The sequence below is a fragment of the Phyllostomus hastatus genome, unplaced genomic scaffold, assembly GCF_019186645.2.
Source record: "Phyllostomus hastatus isolate PE091 unplaced genomic scaffold, TTU_PhHast_1.1 phas_scaffold_93, whole genome shotgun sequence".
Lineage (NCBI taxonomy): Eukaryota > Metazoa > Chordata > Mammalia > Chiroptera > Phyllostomidae > Phyllostomus > Phyllostomus hastatus.
The window spans coordinates 30,206,554-30,214,351 of record NW_025334042.1 but is presented as its reverse complement, the minus strand read 5'-3'; positions in this window follow the sequence as shown (position 1 = coordinate 30,214,351).

Sequence of the window (7,798 nt, the reverse complement as noted above, 5' to 3'; positions counted from 1 at the left end):
GTACAAAACGGCCACCCTCCCTAGGGCAGAGCGCCTTGTTCTTCCACCCTAGCAGGCTTTTATTCTTGAATACAGATACAGATTGCAAATTACAAGTAGTTAGCTTTGAAAGGTGCGGGCAGATCTCCTGCTGGGATCCTGAGATTTTGGGGTTTTATCATTTAAAAAGACTACAGGACCTAAAAGCTTAGTTTTGTTTTCTGCCTGTGCCTTCATATTCTAATTAAAGAGCATCCTCCAGCAAGCAGATCTCACAGGTTCTTTCATATTCTATGTCTCAGGTCTGATTACCCCAGGGGTCCCACAACTCTGGACTGCACCACCCCTGTTATTTCCTCAGGCCTGAGTCAGGCAGAGGAGACAAAAGCAGCTGGGAGACTTGGATTTCTCAAGGACTCAGGCTTTAGCAAAGACAAGGGGGCAGGGGTTGATGTCGATGACCCTTCATTTCCACAGCCCCCCAAGTCCTTCCCTGAGGCCTCCACGAGATCATTCCTGTCTTAGGCGATTCGCCCCCCGCCCCACATTGGGAAATCTTACCCGTCATTTGCTAAGTGATCAAGCATTGGAGGCCAGGCACAGAACAGGCAGCATTCATGCCAGGGAAATAAGTTTGTTCTCCTTAGTGGCTCCTGGTTCGGAGGCCTTTTACTCAGCCTTAGCTACAAGCGATTACAGTTTTCCTGAGACCAGGCAGGGCGGACCTCAACAGATAATATCTTAAGGCTTTCTTCCAGGTCAGAGGTTCTCAAACTTTACAACAGATTAACTATCTCCTGGGTCACTTCTGAAAGATTCTAATTGTTATTTCCCTGAATTCTGAGTCAGAAGGTCCATGTTGGGGGCTTGGGAATCTGCCACTTCAATATGTTCCCTATGTTAAAATTTTATTCTCCTTAATGTTCAAAATTTGTCCCTCTTCACCCACAGCCAAGTCACAAGCTCTCTCTTAAAAACATTTTGGTTAGACCCTGGCTGGTGTAGCTCAGTGGATTGAGCACGGGCCTGCAAACCAAAGGGTTGCTGGTTCAATTCCCAGTCAGGGCACATGCCCGAGTTGTAGGCCAGGTCCCCAGTAGGGGATGTGTGAGACACAACTACACATTGATGTTTCTCTTCCTCTCTCCTTTCCTTCCGCTCCCTATAAAAATAAATAAAATTTAAAAAATTTTTGGTTAAAGTTCAATCGTTTAGAACTTTCCCCCAATCCCCCCATTTTACCTTCCATCTTTGTGGCTATATGTGAGCAGGATCAAATAGGCTGAAGCAACAAATAAACCCTCAAATCACAGTAACTTAACAAAGTTTCGTTAAGAAATAAACAAAGTTTTGTTAAGAAATAAACAAAGTTTAACAAATAAAGTCTTTGTTTAAAGACTAATTTCTTTGTTTAAAGAAATAAACTTTGTTGATTTCTTCCTCATCTATCTATGCAAATCAGTTATCCCATCTCCTATGCAAATCATATATCCCATATCTTAGCCATGCCATATGAAACATATGACCTACAAGTTCTTTATGATATGAACATATATCACTTTACAGATTTCAGTAGCTAGAACTAATCATATGGCCCCAAACTTACTGCAGAGGAAGCAAGGCGATATAGGATGTTTTGAGTTTACTATGGATCTCTGCCCAAATTACAATGTCAATTACTTGGCTTTTAATAATATCTTAAAGCAAGTTCAACTCAAGATGTCCAAAGGAAGATCTACCAGCATGATAATAATCAAGATAGCTATCATTCCTTGAACATATACTACATAATTGTGGTAAGTACAATGTCAGATTAAATTCTTATACAACCCACAAGGTGGGTATTAATTAGCTACAATTTTTGAAATTAGGAAGGCATAATAATATAACTTGCCTTAATATATGAAGCTTATAGTTTGTGAAGCCTGCTATCAAACCAATCTTATATCACCAAAGCTCATTCTCTTAAAGGAGTACTTTATATTTCCCTGAAAACCACTTACTTTAAGTAATATTCATAAGCTACAATTATTACTCTCCATTGATAGTAAAATACAGTCCAAAATATCTTAGTATTGCAACGAAAACCTTTCCTGGCTTCTTTTTTCAAAACTCTCTGGCCTACCCCATCATAATCACACTGCATTAGCAAGTGTATTTCAGCCATACTAAACAGCGTGCCTTTTTATAGCAGTCCTGAGTTTTTTCTCATTTTCATCACTTTATCTGCTGTATACACTCCTTGTCTTTTCTAGGTAATTCTGATCTATATTTACATCTTACTTCAGACATTACACTTATTCATAATGATATGAAGAAAAGAGGTGAAAGTTTAAGTAAAAATCAGCATTGTAAAAGAGAATCACTGAATTCAGTCAATAAAAAACCAACATCTGAGAGAGGGAAAAAAGAAAAAATGAACAGAATAAGAATATTACATGAAAACATAAAAACACTCAGCAAAATGGAAATAGAGGGAGCATTCCTTAACATAATAAAGGCCATATATGAGAGACCTACAGCCAACATCATACTCAATGGGCAAAAACTTAGAGCTTTCCCACTAAGATCAGGAATAAGAAAAAGATGTCCGCTTTCACCACTCCTATTCAACATAGTATTGGAAGTTCTAGTCACAGTGATCAGACAAGACAAAGTAATAAAAGCCATCCAAATTGGAAAGGAGGAAACAAAACTGTCATTGTTTGCAGATGACAGGACAGTGTACATAGAAAATCCTAGACTCCACACAAAAAAACTACTCAACCTAATAAATGAATTTGGCAAGGCAGTAGGATACAATGTCAATATTCAGAAATCAAAGGCATTTTTGTACACCAACAAAGAAATATCAGAAATAGAAATCAGGAAAAAAATCCCATTTGATATAGCAACAAGAAAAATAAAGTACCTAGGAATAAACCTAACCAAGGATGTAAAAGACCTGTACTCAGAAAACTACACAACACTGAAGAAAGAAATTAAGGAAGATACAAACAAATGGAAGCATACACCATGTTCATGGATTGGAAGAACTAACATCACCAAAATGTCCATACTACCCAAAGCAATTTAAAGATACAATGCAATCCCTAATAGAGTACCAATGACATATTTCACAGATATAGAACAAAGATTTCAAAAAGTTATATGGGAGCATAAATAACCCTGAATAGCTGCAGCAATTTTGAGAAAGAAAAACAAAGTAGGAAGGATCACAATACCTGATATCAAACTGTATTACAAGGCTACTGTACTGGCATAAAAAAAGGCACATAGACCAATGGAACAGAACAGAGAGCCCAGAAATAAACCCAAGTCTCTATGGTAAATTGATACTCAACAAAAAGAGAAGAAGCATAAAATGGAGTAAAAATAGCCTCTTCAACAAATGGTGGTGGGAGATCTGGACAGCTACATGCAAAAAAAATGAAACTTGATCACTAACTTACACCATACACAAAAATAAATTCAAGGTTGATAACAGACTTAAATATAAGTCATGACACCATAAAATCCCTAGAAGAAAGCATAGGCAGGAAAATCTCAGATATCCCATGCAGCAATATTTTCACTGATATGTCCCCTAGAGCAAGGGACATAAAAGAGAGAATAAAAAATAGGACTTCATCAAATTAAAAAGCTTCTGCATGGCTAAAGAAAACAGCATTAAAATGAAAAGGGAATCAACTATATGGGAATACATATTTGCCAAAGATACCTTGGACAAGGGTTTGATCTACAAAAATTATAAAGAACTCACACAACTCCACTCCAGGAGAACAAACAACCCAATTAAAAATGGGCAAAAGACTTGAACAGACACTTCTCCAAGGAGGACACACAAAGGACCCAGAGACATATGAAAAGATACTCAGCATCACTAGCCATGAGAGAGATGCAAATCAAAACCACAATGACATACCACTTTGCACCAGTCAGAATAGCCATCATAAACAAATCAACAACCAATAAGTGTTGGAGAGGATGTGGAGAAAAAAGACCCCTACTACACTGTTGGTGGGAATGTAGACTGGTACAGCCACTGTGGAAAACAGTATGGAATTTCCTCAGAAAACTAAAAATGAAACTGCCTTTTGACCTGGCAATTCCACTGCTGGGATTATATCCTAAGAACCCTGAAACACAAATTCAAAAGAACCTATACACCCCAACGTTCATAGCAGCACAATTTACAATAGCCAAGTGTTGGAAGCAACTTAAGTGTCCATCAGTAAATGAATGGATCAAAAATCTATGGTACATTTACACAATGGAATATTATGCAGTAGAAAGAAAGAAGGAGCTCCTACTCTTCAGGACAGCTTGGATGGAACTGGAGAGCATTATGCTAAGTGAAATAAGCCAGGCAGTGAGGGACAAATACCACATGATCTCACCTTTAACTGGAACCTAATCAACAAAACAAACAAGCAAGCAAAATATAACCAGAGACATTGAAATTAACAATCTGACAGTAACCAGAGGGGAGATGGGAGGGAATAATGGGAAGAAGTGGGGAAGGATTTTCAGGAACAACTATAAAGGACACATGTACAAAACCAAGGGAGGGTGGAAACAAGAGAGGGAGGTGTGGATGGCTGGGGTGAATAGGGGGAGTAATGGGGGTAAATGCAGACAACTGTAATTGAACAATGAAACAATTTTTAAAAAAATTAAACATAAAAAGAAAAAATTAAACATAATAAAAAGAAAACATATTAAAATAAAAATAATATCTTGAAACAAAAAAGCTGTTACATTCATAAAATATTAATGAATTTTTAGAAGAAAGAGTTTGTGGAAATGTAAGAAGCAATTGTTAGAATATAAAAAATTCAACAAATGGACTTAATTGCTATACAAATATAGCTAAAGATTGCATTATTGAGCTGAAAGATTAAGTAAAGGAATTCCCCAGAATGCAGTTGAAAACAAAACTGCATTTTCATTATACCATTTAAAAACTAATAATTTCCCCATATGATCTTATTTCTAGGTAGTTCCCATTTAACCATTGTCTTGTAGTATTGTCTTTAGTCTTTTGGATTAGGAATCAAAACAGGTATACGTTTTAGTTGTGTTGTATTCTATGGTTTTCCCACCATATTTTTTTTCTTGTGATTTATTTGTGAGAGGTGTTGTATTTTAAAGAATTGGGTAGTTTGACTTACAGAGTTTGTCCCAGTCTTTGTTTTGCTAACTGCATTCTTTCTTATCTATTAACATTTTCCTCTGTCCCCTATATTTCTTAGAAATTGGTAGTTAGATTTAGTGGCTGAATTACAGTCATCCCTCTTATACAGGAGAGTTACGTTCCAAGACCACTAGTAGATGTCTGAAATTGGAGAGAGTACCAAACCCTATGTATCCTATTTATTTTTTCCACACTCACACACACCCATGGTAAGGTTAATTTATATATTAGGCACAATAGAGATGAAAAGCAGCAACTAAAAATAAAATGGAACAATTATAACAATATGCTATAATAAATGCTATGTGAAAGTTCTCTCTCTTTCAGCCCTGGCTGGCATAGCTCAGTGGATTGAGCACGGGCTGTGAACCAAAGTGTCGCAGATTCGATTCCCAGTCAGGGTACATGTCGGGGTTGCAGGCCATGACCCCCAGCAACCGCACATTGATGTTTCTCTCTCTCTCTCACTCCCTCCCTTCTTTCTCTAAAAATAAATAAATAAAGTTTAAAAAAAAAGAAAGTTCTCTCTCTTTCAAATTCTTATTGTACTGTCCTCACCCTTCTTTCAGTGATACAATACAATGCCTATGTGACAAGAAGAAATGAGGTGAATGACATAGACATTGCAATGAAGCATTAGAATTCCACTAAACTGACAACAGAGGGAGGGTCATTGAGCCATGATGACATCACGTCTCCCAACCACAAATCTACTTGCCAAAGCATTTACCGTGCACCATGGCCACAATTTTGGCAGTTTTAGGTGCAACAGCAAAACTACCATGAATTTCTTTCTCCTTCTTCAAATTCATGAATAGAAGACTCTTTCTTATTGGAGATCTTAGCAACCTCAGCATATGATTTCTTTTTCCTTCATAAGTTGAGAACTTTGACCTTTTGATGTAAAGGAAGCACATTAAGGCTTGTTGTCTGATATGTCTGAATTGCCGGCATCACTACTCTTGTGCTTTGGGGCTATCATTAAGAAAAATAAGAGTTACTTGAACACAAGCCCTGTGATCCTGGGATGTCACCTGATAACCTCAAAAAGCTACTGAGTGACTAACAGGTGGGTGGTGTCACAGCAGGATGATGCTGGACAGAGGGATGAGTCATGTTCTGGATAAGACAGGGCTGGACAGACCAACTTGCAATTTCAAACTTATGAATTGCTTAATTCTAGAATTTTCCATGCAATATTTTTAGGCCTTGGTTGACCACAGGTAACTGACTCCATGGAGAGTAAAAAAGGTAAGTGGGAGGGGTGTGGGGGGTGACTACTGTAGACTCATTTTCCTTTCTATCTGGGCAAGAGTACTTGATAAGTGATTCTGTAGACTTCTGTTAGAGTGTGCATAATGTCTGTCCATATGTAATGTTAGCAACCATTGATTATAATTGTTGAGATGCCTTAATTAATTAGATATTTCAGACTGGCAATGATTCTTTTTTATAAAGGAAAACATCTCCTCATCAAATACTTGGTTACCTTAAAGTACTGTAACCAGAAAAGGCATGATAATATTTGATTTTTTTTCTCTATCATTTTTCTAAATAATGAGTTACTTAGAAATCTCCCAAGTTAAAAAAATGACATTTTTAGTGCCACCGTGAGCATATGGATTTAAATATTCTTGTTTCAAGCTGTTGCAGAAATTATCTTTATTGGTTACCAATTTTTCTCATCTTTGGCCTGGGAGTCCATTCAACTTAGCTCTTGAGAATTTTCCAATATGACCCTAGCAGTCTTTGATAGATTTGTGCTTTGTGGTATAAAGGGATGTTTTAGGTTCATCTTACATATTTTCTTGTCCCAGAACTACAATAAACAAAATAAGAATTATGTAATAGTCCTGCAAATAAAACTATCAAGCCTGACTGAAAGGTATTAAAGAAGCTTCAACTACATAGATATATTTTACTTTTGCCAATTAATTAAAACCAAATTTCTAAAATTATTCTATAAAGTCAATGCAATTATAGTAAAATACCAACAGGGTTTGGGGATTCTAAAATTCAAAAGAACTAGAAAATTGCATGCATAGTCTTTAAAAATTATCCATAAAATTGATTATATGTATTGTTATATTATATGTTATATGTTATATATTTCATATATACCAATAATACGTTAAAATATATGGAAGATTCTGGTAATTAAAACAAACAAAAATACCACTATGTTGCCAAAGAACTGGTAAATTTAAAATAAGCCTGTTTTAATAGAGCTATGGTTTATGAAAAAGTTAACAATTCAAATCAATAGCAAAAAGTTTATCTAATAAATGCTGTTAAAATACTTAACAAGAATGTTTGAAAAATAATTCCTGCCACAAACTCTATTAAAAATTTTCAAATGGGTTACACATCAAAATATATAAAATAAGTCTAAACTATTACTAAAATCAAACATTAAAAACATCAACAAAAGCATACACGTACTTTTCTAAGTTTTAACGTGTGGGAGAGCTATCTTAGCAAGCAATAACACTATAAACACACATGCAATATATAGATGATTTAATAGAATTGTACACTTTAAACCTATATAATTTTATTAACCAATGTCACCCCAATAAGTTTAAGAAAAGAAAACAATTACACAAAAAGTAAAGTTTCTCT